The sequence below is a fragment of the Melanerpes formicivorus genome, unplaced genomic scaffold, assembly GCF_026170545.1.
Source record: "Melanerpes formicivorus ecotype bairdi unplaced genomic scaffold, bMelFor1.0.p_v2 SCAF_62, whole genome shotgun sequence".
In the NCBI taxonomy this organism is placed as follows: domain Eukaryota; kingdom Metazoa; phylum Chordata; class Aves; order Piciformes; family Picidae; genus Melanerpes; species Melanerpes formicivorus.
In genome coordinates, this window is record NW_027142414.1 from 1602668 (window position 1) to 1618151 (window position 15484).

At 44.1% G+C, this 15484-nt stretch overlaps 1 protein-coding gene across 10 annotated transcripts in view; it reads left to right on the forward strand.

Moving 5' to 3' along the window:
• SMOC1 (SPARC related modular calcium binding 1) overlaps positions 1-15484 on the forward strand; it is a 184094-nt gene that overhangs the window by 57797 nt on the left and 110813 nt on the right. The window contains exon 1 of one of the 10 annotated variants that reach the window (XM_068162121.1): positions 14833-14898. The exons of the other annotated variants lie outside the window; for them this stretch is intronic. The gene's annotated coding sequence lies outside the window, so the exon portion shown is untranslated. Of the gene's footprint in view, positions 1-14832; positions 14899-15484 lie in introns of those variants that run through there. 10 annotated transcript variants of the gene reach the window in all.

Sequence of the window (15484 nt, forward strand, 5' to 3'; positions counted from 1 at the left end):
TTCCAGTTAATGAGGGATGTTTTCAGGCCCTGCCAAGAGAACAGGTGATGCTTTAAACTGATACTTTTAATAAGTCATCTTTATTTCATAAAAGCAGCCATGTATGGATCCTGGATATTCTTGTTCTTAAACAGGACCCCAAATTAATCTTGATTGTGTTGCACAGCACTTAAGAGAATCCCTGCCTTAAAGCTTGAACAAGAGCAAAGAATGTCTAGAATACTTGTGTGTCTGTCTCAGTTTGGGAACTTCAGAGTAGAATCTCTTCCAATATCATTCCTGCAATCTGGTAAAACTTGCATTAAGATGCACTAGAGATTCTGGTAATTAAATTTAAGAGCAGGAATGTGCTCAATAGAAACAAACAAAACCAAAACCCTGTTCCTCCAAATACTTTTGTTAGCATGAATGACAAGGAAATCTTAAAGGGTGTGGCTGAGTAGATGTAGGTCAGGCGTTTTTAATTTAGGAGAAAAGGTGAGCTTGGAGTTTAAGGATGATGATAAAGGTGCAGATGTAAGCAAGTGTGGTCTTTTGCCTGTAGTTCAGGGAGCAAATACGGATTTGTGGGCTGGACAGGCTGGAACCACATGGCAGAGGGGGTGAAGGCCAATGTCTGGGAGAATGCTCTTGGAGTACTAGTCTAGTGAATCATAGAATCAATAAGGTTGGAAGAGACCACAAAGATCATCAAGTCCAACCTGTCACCACAGACCTCATGCCTACTACACCATGGCACCAAGTGCCATGTCCAATCCCCTCTTGAACACCTCCAGGGATAGTGACTCCACCACCTCCCTAGGCAGCACATTCCAATGGCTAACAACTCTCTCTGTAAAGAACTTTCTCCTCACCTGGAGCCTAGACTTCCCCTGGTGCAGCTTGAGGCTGTCTGTTAGAGAAGGGCTTGAGGATGAGGAGGGGAAAATGTCTGGTGGTGCATAAGGCTGTGATTGCCTTCAGGCAGTCCCATGTCGGTGCCTTGAGGCTGGTTAGCAAACTCTGAAATAGCAATGCCTTGAGATGGAAGCATAGATGTCACTCCCCTTTGCTTCTGGGGTACTGGAACCCTCACTGGGAGCACTGTTTCCCTTGCATCAGTATACAGCTATGCTCTTTCACTCAGAGGTGCTGATTATTCAAGGGGCAGGCTAATATGGTAGAACTTGCCCTTCCCTTCAACACTGTGCTCCTGCACCCCAGAGCCTCACTGCAAACAGTTGGCTTGCTGAGTGGCAAGAGATTATTTGGCTCTCTGGGGAGCTGGATGCAGCCTGTAGGCTACTAGTCCTGACAAGTTATCTAAATGCTTGAGATGGCAGTAGTGTCTCATTGTTTTCTGTAATCCTCAGTTATTTTGGGCTGCTTATTTATAGGCATTAAGTGTCTGAAACAGAATTTATGTTAACTGCTGTATCGGTTTGCCGCAGAAGCACATGCTTGCCATGCAAGAGCTCTTATGGCAGGGGAGGGAGGTAAGAGGTAGAAGTGATACTATCTATGAGCTGCCTTGGCACCAGATCTGCTGTTCTCACTGCTTCTAAAACATCTTGGAGGAAAAAGGCTTGTTCTTGGCATTGCTTTCTCTTTATTGTACAGTGCAAGGAGCTAAATCTTACAGAAGACTGTGGACTCTTGACTTGGCCTGAAAGACTCAAGCAGGTGGAGATCACTCCTAATGAACCCTGTTTGGATTGTCTAGAGATGAGAGTAATTAAAGCACCCTTCATGATGAACATTGCTTTTCAAACCTCATGCAGTCTTAGGAAAGAACTTCAGAGTTAAACATTCTATGACTTTTGTACTGGGCTTCTATTTCACCCTTTGCCATTCTGCCTGCTGCCCTTTAAAGATCTGTCAGTATCTGTCCTGATGCGCAGTTTGGTTTTGGGGCAAGTTTTCTTTGTAGGTATTGTGATTATTTTTCTCCCTGAAATGAGTTGAAAGTCATCCTCTGAGGGTAAAATACCAAGGTGGTGCCACAAATCACCATATAAAACAAGTCCTAAGACAGTCAAAAGTTACAGAATGTCTCTGGTGTTACTGGTTTATTAGCAGTATCAGTTTGTTAGGGCTAAATAACTTACCTTTCTCGGTCAACACTGTTCCTACTCTGAAGAACTTAAGCTTGGTAAACTGAGCTGTTCAGTGGACTTGAGAATCCCAGTGGCCTGTGGTTGGGATACAGATATTCTTTCAGCACTTGAACCCAGTGCAGACAGTTTGTCATGTAGAGACAAAGACTAGAGGTCAGTGAACAATTCTGCTACTGATGACCATGACTAAGTCCTCCCACAAGCAAGCTGTTGGAAAAACCTCAGACAGATTCCCTTGTTCAATTTGCTGGCTGATGAATGACTTAGGGAATTATTTTTTCCATGCCACTACCTACTGTTTTCTGACCACTAGTTAATTTTTTTAATATGTGCCTCCCCAAAATGAAGGTAACTTCTGTCTGTGTATAAACATCCTCTGCATATGTGGCTGTTGCTTAAGGGTAATACAAATACATGGCTCAGTAGTCAGAGCATGTGTGAAGAAAATTATTACAGGTGCTTATGATAAATTGTTTATTAGGTGTCTTGAAACAGACCTTTGGTGGTAGTTCTGCAGTGCAAGTGTGGTATATCTTTGTGGTGGGTCAGATGGCCTGTGGCTCTTGCATCCAGTATTCCAGTTAGTGTAACCAGACAGTGTGAAGGGGAAAAGCAATGTGTTCAGGATTGTGGTGCTGCTGCTTTCAGTGGGCTGGCCCTGATCAAGGAGGTGGGAGAGTATCTTATTCATGGTGCTGAAGGATGACTGGTGTAGAGCCTAGGACTGACTTCCTGGGGGAAGGATTGTAAGTAGAAAATAGCATGAGATGTCCAAGGAAAGGTGACAAATAAGAAGTCAAGCTAGCTCGAGTCAACCAGTCAGGCAGGTTTAATGCATTGCCTGCATTAATCCAACCTGGTAGAAGTGCCTTTGAGTAGCTGTTGATATGAATGTTAATCCTCTCTTTTTGGGGGGTGCTGGTTAACATGTACTGAGATGAAGGTAAGCAATTCCAGTATTGCTTAGTTGTGAAGCTATCATATAGCACCACTAGCAAAAGCAGAGCTACTCCAAACTAGTGACACTATTTCTGCCTGAACTGTTTAGTACTACGTGGGAAGAATCTTACTGTGATGTTTCATAGAATCAGCAAGGCTGGAAGAGACCTCAAAGATCATCAAGTCCAACCTGTCACCCAACACCTCATGACCATGGCACCAAGTGCTATGTCCAATCCTCTCTTGAACACCTCCAGGGACGGTGACTCCACCACCTCCCTGGGCAGCACATTCCAATGACTAACGACTCTCTCTGTGAAGAACTTTCTCCTCACCTCGAGCCTAAACTTCCCCTGGCACAGCTTGAGACTGTGTTCTCTTCTTCTGGTGCTGGTTGCCTGGGAGAATAGACCAACCCCCACCTGTCTGCAACAATCCCCCTTCAGGTAGTTTAGAGAGAAATAAGGTCTCCCCTGAGCCTCCTCTCCTCTAGGCTAAACAATCCCAGCTCCCTCAGCTTCTCCTCATAGGGCTTGTGCTTGAGGCCTTTCTCCAGCCTTGCTGCTCTACTCTGGACACCTTCAAGAGTCTCAATATCCTTCCTAAACTGAAGGGCCCAGAACTGGACACAGTCCTCAAGGTGTGGTCTAACCAGTGCTGAGTGCAGGGGCTGACTTCCCTGCTCCTGCTGGCCACACTATTCTTGATGCAGGCCAGGATGCCATTGACTGCCTTGGCCACCTGGGCACACGGCTGGCTCATGTTCAGCCATCTGTCAACCAGTATCCCCGTGTCATGGGCTGTTTCTTCTGCTAATGATGACTTCTCTTTAACTAGGAAAAAAAGAAAAGAAAAAAATGAGATTAACTAGGAAGAGTGACTTGGTGTGGTTTTCCCCTATGTATTTACTAAGTACCCAATGAATCTGAGTTAATTGCTACTTGTTGAGCAATATGGCCTGGTCTGTAAAACCCTGCAAAGGCTAGCTACTGATCTATGCTTCTTCTTAAAAAAGCCATCTCCTGGTTTTGAACTAAAAAGAAATCTTCTAAGATTCTTTTCTTTGCAGAGTGCTGTTCTGGAGAAGGTATGCTGTTTCTGCCTTGGAGTTGACATAAGTACTGGACAAGAGCTCTTCCTTTCAACCTAGAAGTAGTAAGATTAGAGCTGTTATTGTTTCATGGAATCTTCTGATCTTTAGATTTTCTTGGGAAAGTAGCTGTAAGACAACCATCTTCTAACAAAAATCTCATCTCTAAATTCAAACTATACTGAGTTTCTGTGAGGGTGCCCCATTTCCATTCCTTGGCATGATCTCTTCCCAGTTCCAGCTGAGCCTTTGTTTTAAGTACTTAGCCACCTGAAACATTGCACACCTTCAGAGCTTGGCAGTTCACAGAACTGACTTGAATAAAAATGTTTGGGGCACTCCAGCTTTCCAGGTTTTTAAGGATCCATACTTCTTTTCATGTAGGCCCTGCTTCAAGGTTTTCTCATGTAAGTTACTACACAGAAATATTCCATTTGACTGCAGACCTGGGGCTCATCTAACTTAGAGGACTGTCACAGGTTAAGTTAAAAGTTTGCTGTTATTATTCAAAACCATCCTGCCTCATGCCACCTTCAAAATGAAAGTGCTGGCTGGAGCAAGCTACTGTGGGGCTTCAAGTTCAGATTGTAAGGTGAGTGCCTTCCTGTTTTGGTTGCTGCTTTTGGGTTCTGGGTTTTGGGGTGTTGGCTCTCTTCCACTGGGAGGACAGTCAGACAGGGAAGGATGAGGGATGGTGATGATATCTGCTGTGCTTGTACTGCAGATAGGCTAAGGTATTTGTGCATTATGTTATCACATTTATATTAAACTCTTTTTATCTCAACTCTTTTTTTTAACCCATAGTTGTTTCTGTGTGTTACTTTTTCCTCACTTCTGTGTTGGAGGGAACCAGGCAGGTTTACCTGTTCACAGCTTTTTAACCTCTTACAGGGACTTTAAAGTGACTCCTTTTTAAGAATAGTGCTCTGCTGAAAATCTCTGCTCTGAGGCAGTCCTCAGTCCTGCTCTGTAACAGAATCCACTTCTGAGTGTAGAGCAATGAAATAAGCAGGGGATATAGATCTGTGTATTGGAGCCAAATGCAGCTATCAACCTCTCATGCAAACTTCAGATCTTCCCTCCCCTAAACCTTGCTTGCAGGTGTTCAAAATTTGGCTCTGGTTTTACCTACTGAAACTTCTCTCCCTTTTACCAAGAGATTAAGGATGACTAAATTATCCTGAGAAGTTTGTATTGGGCACCTCTTACAAATGAGGGAATGCCAGTGGTGGGGGGAGAAGGAAGAAGGAAGCTCCTTGGCAGAGACTTACACAGGACTGGTACTCATAGTAATCTCCAGGTCTGGCTGTGAAGTCCTATGCTCTTAGCAGGCTCTGAGTACTCAGGAGGAAGGCAGATGAATGTAGAGGTGGCTTCTCTACAGGACAAGCAAGTGTTTGTTTTCAGATAGTTTGTATTTTCTTGAGGAAAAAGTGAGTTTACTTTTATTTTTTTCTTGCTCTTCCCCTCTCCACTTTTATTTTAGGTAACACTAATGCTTTCTTGGCACTGTCTTGGTACCCACTTGTAACTGTAGTGTGGTGCTTCTACAAGATCTTTGCAAGAAACTGAGCTACTGCTTCACTGCCATGTGGCCAACAACTGTGGTGTCCAGCTAACAACAACAACAGAAAACTAGGCTTATGATTAGCCTCCTGTCACTGAAAACTAATGGAAGAAAAGTCTGCTGTTGAGGCTTAAAATTTGTTGTCTGGGTTGGTGGATCAGAAACAAGGCAACATGGAACTGACTTCTTTGTAGTCTGGAGTCAGAAGTTCTGTGAAAACAAAGGAACGTGCTGGTACTTGAGCTGCAGCTCGAAGCAGAGGATTGGGGATTGAAATAGCATCCAGCGACAGAACTGGATTATTGAGTATAATTAGAGGTTTAGAGGGTCTGGTTAATAACTTCCTTTTTCTACTTGAATTCTAAACAAGAAAATGGCTGGTGAAGTTGTTTGGGTTTGTAACAGGTACTGGGAAGAGAGGAAAAAGTCTAGGAAGCTGGACGAGTTGAGGATGGGAGGGGAGGAGCTGCAACAGTCATGAGGGATGGAAATGAACCAGCAGCCTGGCATGTGAATAAACCTGAGAAGATGCTTGGTGTGTGAGCTGGTAAGGATATTTGTGTATATAAGATGTTAATATAATTGCTAGATGAAAAAAGTCTTTCAGAGTCAATTATAGGAGTGGTCTTTGTGTGCAAGAGCTGGCATACCTCAGCTGGGAGGAGCAGAGATGACTCTCCTTGGCCTTAATGTTTTTTCAAAGATTTCAGTATTTTCCAAGGCAGTGCTGGAAGAGGGCTGACTAACTGTGTAGGACATCTCTGAACCTTAAGAGGACTGGAATAAAAAAAGACAAAGACCAAGCAAGTAAAAGGGAGAAGTCGTTAGTGCATGGTTACAGGGAGACTGGACTGGAGAAGTGTGTGTAGCAGACAGTCATGGTTGATTTGGACAGAACTAGGCTGGAATCTTCAAGTGGTGGCCACATCTTCATCCAAAGTTAATGAAATCATACAGCTAGGCCAGGTACACAACCATTTTTTTATGCACCTACAAAACCAGTTTTGATGTCTGTCAGCCCAGTCTCTGGAATTGAATATTTAGTCTTGGGTCATAGTTGACCTAAACTGACTTACTATTTGCCTGGAGTCCAATCAAACAACATAATCCCCACCCCCCTTAGCACAGACATAGAAACATAGAATCAATAAGGTTGGAAAAGACCTCAAAGATCATCAAGTCCAACCTGTCACCCAACACCTCATGACTACTAAACCATGGCACCAAGTGCCACGTACAATCCCCTCTTGAACACTTCCAGGGTCAGTGACTCCACCACCTCCCTGGGCAGCACATTCCAACAGCTAACAACTCACTCTGTGAAGAACTTTCTCCTCACCTTGAGCCTAAACTTCCCCTGGCACAGCTTGAGACTGTGTCCCCTTGTTTTGGTGCTGGTTGCCTGGGAGAAGAGACCAAACCCCTCCTGGCTACAACCACCCTTCAGGTATAAAGAAAGAAAACTGCTTAACCCTGTGCAAAAGCTCACTGTGCTCATCCAGACTTAGTGATGGTGTGAGTACTGCTTTTTATAGTCTGAGGCAGTCACAAAAAACTGTATGTGGAAGCTGATATCACAGCCCCCTTGAATTCTGTCAATTAAAAATGTCAGTTCAGTCTTTGTCCACTGGGAGAAGCCTGACCAGCGAGCTTGAGCATGTGTTTGTTCTGAGGCCAGGTCTTAGACCAGACTGAAAGTGATTCAGAAAATCTGAGGAATCCAGATAAAGCCATAACTGTTTTGTCACAGCTTTCTCAATAACATGTCCTGAAAAGGAAGGTGAAGAACTGCAATAATCTTGGCAATTTTGTGACAAAGATTTATGGTGAAAAGGTCTCATGTTTGCTTATATTAAGATTGATACCCTGCTCCCTTCAGGGAGGCAGATAGCAAAACCAGACCAATATGTATAATAGACTTTTATATATTGATTTTTTTTTTTTTGTTTTTAGCTTTCACCAGAGAGATGCATATGAATTGCAGCACAAAGTTAGCTGAGCATTTGCAGAACTCCAGTAAATACAACTGGAGGAAAGTTAAGCTGGGGAATGCTGTGTGAATTTGGACTAGAGGTGGACACTTGTATGGGGAGCTGTCAGTCCACGTGTATGAAGATACCCCGCTGGCTTGGATGGCTTTTAATTGCAAGGGTCTTGGTGAAAATGAAAGTTAACTTCTCTTGTGTTTAAGGTGTAATAATGTAGAACTAGCAATATGCTAAAACTTACTTCTGCAGGAAATAAGGAATGCATGGCTGTCTCTAGGAGCAAGGAATCAGCAAGAATATTCTACAGTTGCCTCACTGAAACTCTGGGGGGGAAATAATGCTTCAGTGTAGCTCAAAGCACGCTTTCTGTAAGTTGAAAAGAAACACACGAAAAACAGTTCTATAGCACAATGTTGTGAAAAAACAGTACAAAATGTTGTGAGAGTGAACAGCCTGTATGAAGGTCAGTCACTAGCATCTTTCTTCTTGGATATGGGGACTAAGTGTATGTATAACATGGTGGGATGGAAGGGAAGCACTTTGACCAGAAAGGAATTTTTCAGATTGTTGAGGAAACTCGTACCAACAGCCTGGTGCAGCATGAAGATACTTGAAAGTGCTTCTCTTTTGAAGACATCCCTGTCATTGCTTCCTTTTCTACATACTAAAACCTGCAGACCTCATGTCAGCAACCCTCACTGCTTAGGGTTGTTCTCTCTTCCTACAAGACAGATGTTGATGTTCTGGAGCTTGTCCAAAGAAGGGCAGTGAAGGTGGTGAAGGGTCTAGAGCACAAGTTTTATGAGGAGTAGCTGAGAGAACTAGGATTGTTTATCCTGGAGAAGAGGAAGCTCAGGGGAGACCTTACTGCTCTCCAAAACTACCTCAGAGGAAGTAGTAGTGAGGTGGGGGGTTGGTCTGTTCTGCAAAGTCAAAAGGGATAGGACAACAGGAAACAGCCTCAAGTTGTGCTGGGGAAGTTTAGGTTGGATAGTAGGAAAACTTTCACCAAGAGTATTGTGAAGCCCTTTACCAGGCTTATCTGGGAAGTGGTTTAGTCACCATACCAGGAAGTATTTAAAAGATGTATTAGATGTGGCACTTCAGGACATGGTTTAGTGATAGACTTCAGAGCATTAGGTTAACAGTTGGACTTGGTGACCTTAAAGGTCTTCAAACCTAAATGATTCTATGATTCCTTGTAGGTCTCAGCAGGAGGGATTCCGTTTGGAACATCATACAAACCATGTCTGTCACTTCAGTATGGAGAATGCGCCTGCATAAACAGAATTTCATGTTAAACCAGATTTTTTTCATGCTAGTGTCACAGTAATGTTACTGAATCATTTAGCAGCAGTAGTAGAATGCATCCTCTCACTCCTAAGCTGTTGGAAGGTGTGTGACCTCTACTTGAATAGGCTAGAAAAACTTAGTCAGTAGCAACTTGTTTTTTGAAGTGGTGTTGGGTAGCTTGACTCTGCAGCAAATGGCAATGGTGTGGTGATGCCTGACTGATTCTCTTTTCCCTTTCAAGTTCAGCAATCAGCATCTAGGTCACTGCTGCGACTTGGAAGAGACTCTGAAGAACCATGGTGAAGGAGTCCTGTCTGCAGAAATCAGAAAGTGTGTTTATTCTTCAGTGTGCACAGCAGTATTGTCTGTCATTGATTACAGATGATAGCATAACAGCTCACTATGGTGGAGCTAACATGGATCCTTCGCTCTTTCCTTGCATGAGCGTTTTGTCATAGAACTCTTTATCATAGTATCAGTCAGGGTTGGAAGGGACCACAAGGATCATCTAGTTCCGACACCCCTGCCATGGGCAGGGACACCCCACACTAGATCAGGCTGGCCAGAGCCTCATCCAGCCTGGGCTTAAACATTAGGCTGGGGTCGGAATGGCTGGAGAGCTCCCAAACAGAGAGGGACCTGGGTGTGCTGATCGACAGCCACCTGAATATGAGCCAGCAGTGTGCCCAGGTGGCCAGGAGGGCCAATAGCATCCTGGCGTGCATTAGGAATAGTGTGGCCAGCAGGAGCAGGGAGGTCATAGTGCCCCTGTACTCTGCTCTGGTTAGGCCACACCTTGAGTACTGTGTCCAGTTCTGGGCCCCTCAGTTTAAGAAGGACGTCGAAACACTTGAGCGTGTCCAGAGAAGGGCAACAAGGCTGGTGAGAGGCCTTGAACACAAGCCCTATGAGGAGAGGCTGAGGGAGCTGGGATTGTTTAGCCTGCAGAAGAGGAGGCTCAGGGGTGACCTCATTGCCCTCTACAACTACCTGAAGGGTGGTTGTAGCCAGGAGGGGGTTGGCCTCTTCTCCCAGGCAACCAGCACCAGAACGAGGGGACACAGTCTCAAGCTGTGCCAGGGGAGGTTCAGACTCGAGGTGAGGAGGAAGTTCTTCACTGAGCGAGTCATTCGTCATTGGAATGTGCTGCCCAGGGAGGTGGTTGAGTCATCGACCCTGGAGGTGTTCAAGGGGAGATTGGACGTGGCACTTGGTGCCATGGTCTAGTCATGGTGTCTGTGTTGATAGGTTGGACTCGATGATCCCCGAGGTCCTTTCCAACCTAAGTGATACTGTGATACCTCAGGTGGCTCAGTTGGTAGCGCATCAGACCTTTAATGGGAAGGTTGTGAGTTCAAGCCTGCAGTGGGCAGTAGTGTCCTCCCTACTCTAGTCATGAGGTCTGTGGTGACAGGTTGGACTCGATGATCTTTGAGGTCCCTTCCAACCTTAGGAATACTGAATACCTCCAGGGATGGCACCCCAGCCACCTCCCTGGACAACCCATTTCAGGGCTTCACCACTCTCATAGTGAAGAACTTCCTCCTCACATCCAGCCTGAATCTCCCCACCTCCAGCTTCATTCCATTCCCCCTAGTCCTATCACTACCTGAGAAGTCCCTCCTCATCCTTCTTGTAGGCCCCCTTCAGATCCTGGAAGGCCACAATTAGGTCACCTCGGAGCCTTTATACCTCTTCCCATTTCCTGAAGCAACTAGCACATACATCTTGTCGGTCTGGAAAGGTTTTTATCATGTGTTTGTCATACTTTAGCATATCAAAATACTTCTTTTTTTATCTTTTTTTTTTTTTTTTTTTTGTTGTTGTTGAGATGGGAACAGTGAACAAAGAGTTAGTTTCATACCAGCAGAACTGAAGCTTATATCCTGAGCCTTCTATGCACAGCAGGTTCTCCTGCTTGCGATCCAGAAACTCTTTAGTAGAGGGGAAAGCTGCCCTGCTATTGCTTGTGCTGTCCAAGAAAGCTTTGACTGCCTGACAGTCCAAGCAAGCGATGCCCAGCACTTAATTTGTACAAAGGGCTGAACTCTGGGGTTGGTTTTCCTTACAAAACTGAGGGAAGCATTTTGTTTAAATGTTTAAAGGTTGAAAGATGAGAATTACTGCAAACAGTGTAAAATACAATGCAACACAGGACTGCAGTGACCCTTTCCCTTAAGGAGTTAGGGGGGAAAGTGTGTTTTTGGTTTTGGTTTTTTTACTTTTTCCTGACTTTTGACAGGAGTTTCAGTTGTTTTATACATTCTTTCCCTCTTGCTCTACATTCCTGCCTGGCATATTTCTTTCCCTGGTTAGCAGGATTACATCTTTTGCTTGGTGGAGTGTGGGTTGGTGTTTTTTTTTTTGGGGGGTGGTGGTGGTTTGTTTTGATTTTGTGTTGTTCTGAATTCAAACTTTGTCTTGGAGAAGGGAAGGCTCCGAGTTGACCTAATTGTGGCCTTCCAGTATCTGAAGGGGGCCTACAAGAAGGCTGGGGAGGGACTTCTCGGGATCTCAGGTAGTGATAGGACTAGGGGGAATGGAATGAAGCTGGAGGTGGGGAGATTCAGGCTGGATGCGAGGAGGAAGTTCTTCACTATGAGAGTGGTGAAGCCCTGGAATGGGTTGTCCAGGGAGGTGGTTGAGGCCCTGTCCCTGGAGGTGTTTAAGACCAGGCTGGATGAGGCTCTGGCCAGCCTGATCTAGTGTGGGGTGTCCCTGTCCATGGCAGGGGGCTTGGAACTAGATGATCCTTGTGGTCCCTTCCAACCCTGACTGATACTATGGTACTTAATGTGTCATTTTGTGTCACTGTAGAATCTACCAAGGTGGGTTGAGCACTTGAATCAGTGAGTGTTAAGAAACCAAGCCTTGGAACCCTTATGGTAAAACCAAAACACCCTACTGGAGGGCTGTTCCAAAGTCGCTGCTAGCCTGCTGAAACAAGAGTTAGGGTTTATAAATGATGTCTTCAAATATTATTTAGCTTGCATGAAATTGAGTCTGAAATTACCTGTCTGCAGATCAGACAGAGCAATTCTAATGTAAAATGTATGCATGTATTGGTAGGTGGATATTACTACTGCAGTGTTTTGTAGGGGCAGTGAGAGTATCTCAGCTATTAGCTAATGAGAGTGTCTTTATTGTTGTTATCCCTTAAGAAGCAACCTCTATGATATTAGGAAAAAACCTTTTCTTTAGAGCTCTGTAATGATGTTAGCTATAAATACTAGAAAGCTGCTGCTTTCACAACAGTGGCAGCACAAGCTACTTTGTATTAAATATGGGAACATGCTATTATGTATGAACGAGGATAAACTCCTGTCTTTTTTACATAGCTTCACTGTCTTTGAGACTAGGAGTAACAGAGTAAATATGGGCAAACTCTGTTAATCTGCATGGTTGATGAGACCAGAACCCAACTCTGCACATCTCTCTGGAGATGGCAAGATTGGCCTATAGAAGGAGGTATGTCAAGATATTTTTGTCCCCAGACAGAAGTAGTAATAGTGCTTCTGAAGCTCTGACACTGAAGTGCTGATGATTGTGCATGTAAAGCCAAATGAAATGGGGAGAAGCCCCTGATGGAGCCATCTTCCCCTGAGAGTTATCTTTGGTTAATCATTCTTTGGATCATGTAGGGGTAAGAATCTAGTTAAGAATCCTTTAATGTTTGCAGTACCTCCTTTTTTAATATCCCTCCTGTGCAATGGAATTTCAGTCTTGGCATTCAGTTAGTATACCTCTGCTGATGGGCAGCCAGCCCTTGCTGGGTTTTGAACTAATGAGCTCAGCTACTTCTAATATCTACTTCTTGGTTCTGCTGTTGGCAGCAGTAACAACCACCATAATGAAGGCTGGATGCCAGCTTAAATTTGAGTGCCTCTTTCAGCATTTTAGAAGAATTGATTTAAGGAGTAAAACTTGTGGAGCTATGGAGTTTTAATGGGTGACATTTCCACCCTAGCAGCTCTACAAGAACAAATTATTTGTATTCAAAGGAGTGCTTTTGTACAGCTGTTTCCACTGGAGCTCAAATCTGAAGGTAGGGCTACTGAACTGTGTAAGCTGTTTAATCATGATGTTGCTTCATGTGAGGATCTTCTTGCAGAGTAGAACAGTTTCAGAGATAGTAGTCCTCTTTATATACCTGCCTTGATAACAATAATAGTGTCTAATACCTATGGCTGTGACTGAAATGAGACACTGGCTGTGGTGTGGACTAGACATTGGAGAAAGATTACCTGGCCTGATGAAAGCTCAGTTGAACCTATTTTGCTGTGTGTGCTACTGTGTCCAGTTCTGGGCCCCTCAATTTAAGAAGGACATTGAGACTCTTGAATGTGTCCAGAGAAGGGCAACGAGAGAGGCCTCGAGCACAAGCCCTATGAGGAGAGGCTGAGGGAGCTGGGATTGTTTAGTCTGGAGAAGAGGAGGCTCAGGGGAGACCTTATTGCTGTCTACAGCTACCAGAAGGGTGGTTGTAGACAGGAGGGAGTTGGTCTCTTCTCTCTAACAACCAGCACCAGAACAAGAGGACACAGTCTCAAGTTGTGCCAGATGAAGTTTAGGCTTGAGGTGAGGAGAAAGTTCTTCACAGAGAGAGTTGCTAGTCACTGGAATCTGCTGCCCAGGGAGGTGGTGGAATCACCATCCCTGGAGGTGTTCAAGAGGGGGTTGGATGTGGCACTTGGTGCCATGTTTTAGTAGTCATGAGGTGTTGGGTGACACATTGGACTTGATGATCTTTGAGGTCTTTTCCAACCTTATTGATTCTATGTTTCTATGTCTGTGCTAAAGGGAGTTGATGATACTCACCTAGAAGACAGTGTTCAGGGGGTTCCAAAGCTCTCTTTGGTAAGACTGGATATGCAGGTTTTGTAGTGGGTGGTCTCTGATATATACAGAACACTTTTGTCTTTTTGGGGAGATGCCTGATGGGAGGAGAAAAAAAAATAAATTATCATCTTGTCAGTTTGGGTTGTTTGGAAAGCTTATCAGCTGACCCAGAGACTCCACTTAAAGTAGGTGCCCTGCTCATTAGCAGTAACACTGTGGAAGGAAAGGGCAAAGTACTTTGAATTCTTGAGAGACACTGCATGAGAAAGGAGTCTAGATGAGTTGATGTCAGGTGATGAAGCTATATTTTAAAGGCTTTGGATTTAAAGTGAAGCTCTTTATAACTATCAGGCTACTCATGGCAAGTCAACAGAATTTGTACTTCCTTGATCAGATAGAATAGAAAAGAATTAACCCGGTTGGAAGAGACCTTTGAGATCATTGAGTCCAACCTATCATCCAACACTACCTAGTCAACTAAACCATGGCACTAAGCACCCCATCCAGTCTCTTCCTAAACACCTCCAGTGATGGTGACTCCACCACCTCCCTGGGCAGCACATTCCAATGGCCAATCACTCTTTCTGTGAAGAACTTCTTCCTAACATCCAGCCTAAACCACATTTGAGAACACTTCAGCAGAACTTGGTTGCAGTTTGTTACGTAATGTGGGGATACATACTAAGACTTATATGAGAGGCTTATTTGATATGAAGCCTTTCCTGCCCTTCAAAATACATAGGAAGTGTCATGGTATTCATTGCACAGCATAGTGAGAGGTATTATTGTAGTGCTGGCAAAATCACATCTGCAGAAATTTTGAGACATTCAAGGGAAGGGTCTTGCACTGTTGTTCTTAAGTAGTGATAGGCCCAAAAGAAGTTCTAGTGGAGTTCTTAGGAAGGAATTAAAAGTAAGTGGAGGGGAAAATTACTGTGGATTATAATTATGTCAGCTTTCATCTTCTGACAATTCAAGAGCTCAAAACTGGCCTTACAGATTACCCATTCTGTTTGCACTGCTTCAAGCTCTTGTGAAGAGCGGAGATGATTCCCTAGCCTGACTGCATAGCCAGTCCTACTAAAGGTAGGAAGGGGGAAAATAAATAAAAGACAAAGGGGAAAATAGGCTCAAGAAAGTATTCTTTTGTAGCCGCTTCCTGTGTAGCTAAACTTCCCTTGTGAGTGCACAGAACTCTGCAAACTCTGGAACTGCCTTTTAGTGGTTTGCAGTGGGGGATAAAAAGCAGCTACTTCAGTCTCCTCCATGATTTGAGAGAACTGGGGCCAGCTGGGTTTGCTCCAGATCATGAAGCATGGTTTAAAGCCTCCACCATGAAAGCATTTGTGTAAGGATGGGGATCACTCTTCCTGCAAATGTTGCGTCCTTTAACTGTTAAAGTATACACCTGACATTACTTCAGTGTACCTTCTGTGTACCTGAGAGCTTATTTTGACAAAACCATATCATTTTACAATGGAATAGGTGACTTCTCACCTTCTGGTGACAGCATGAAGTTAGAATCCTGCTACATTTGCTTGGACAGAACAGCCTCAACTGTTGTTATGACAAATTAGAGCAGGGGATATGGTTACTCCAAGGAGACTAAGTTGGCTTAAGTTATACAAAAGGCTGTTTAGAGTTTGTTTTTGAGTTATGCTGAATAAGCAGA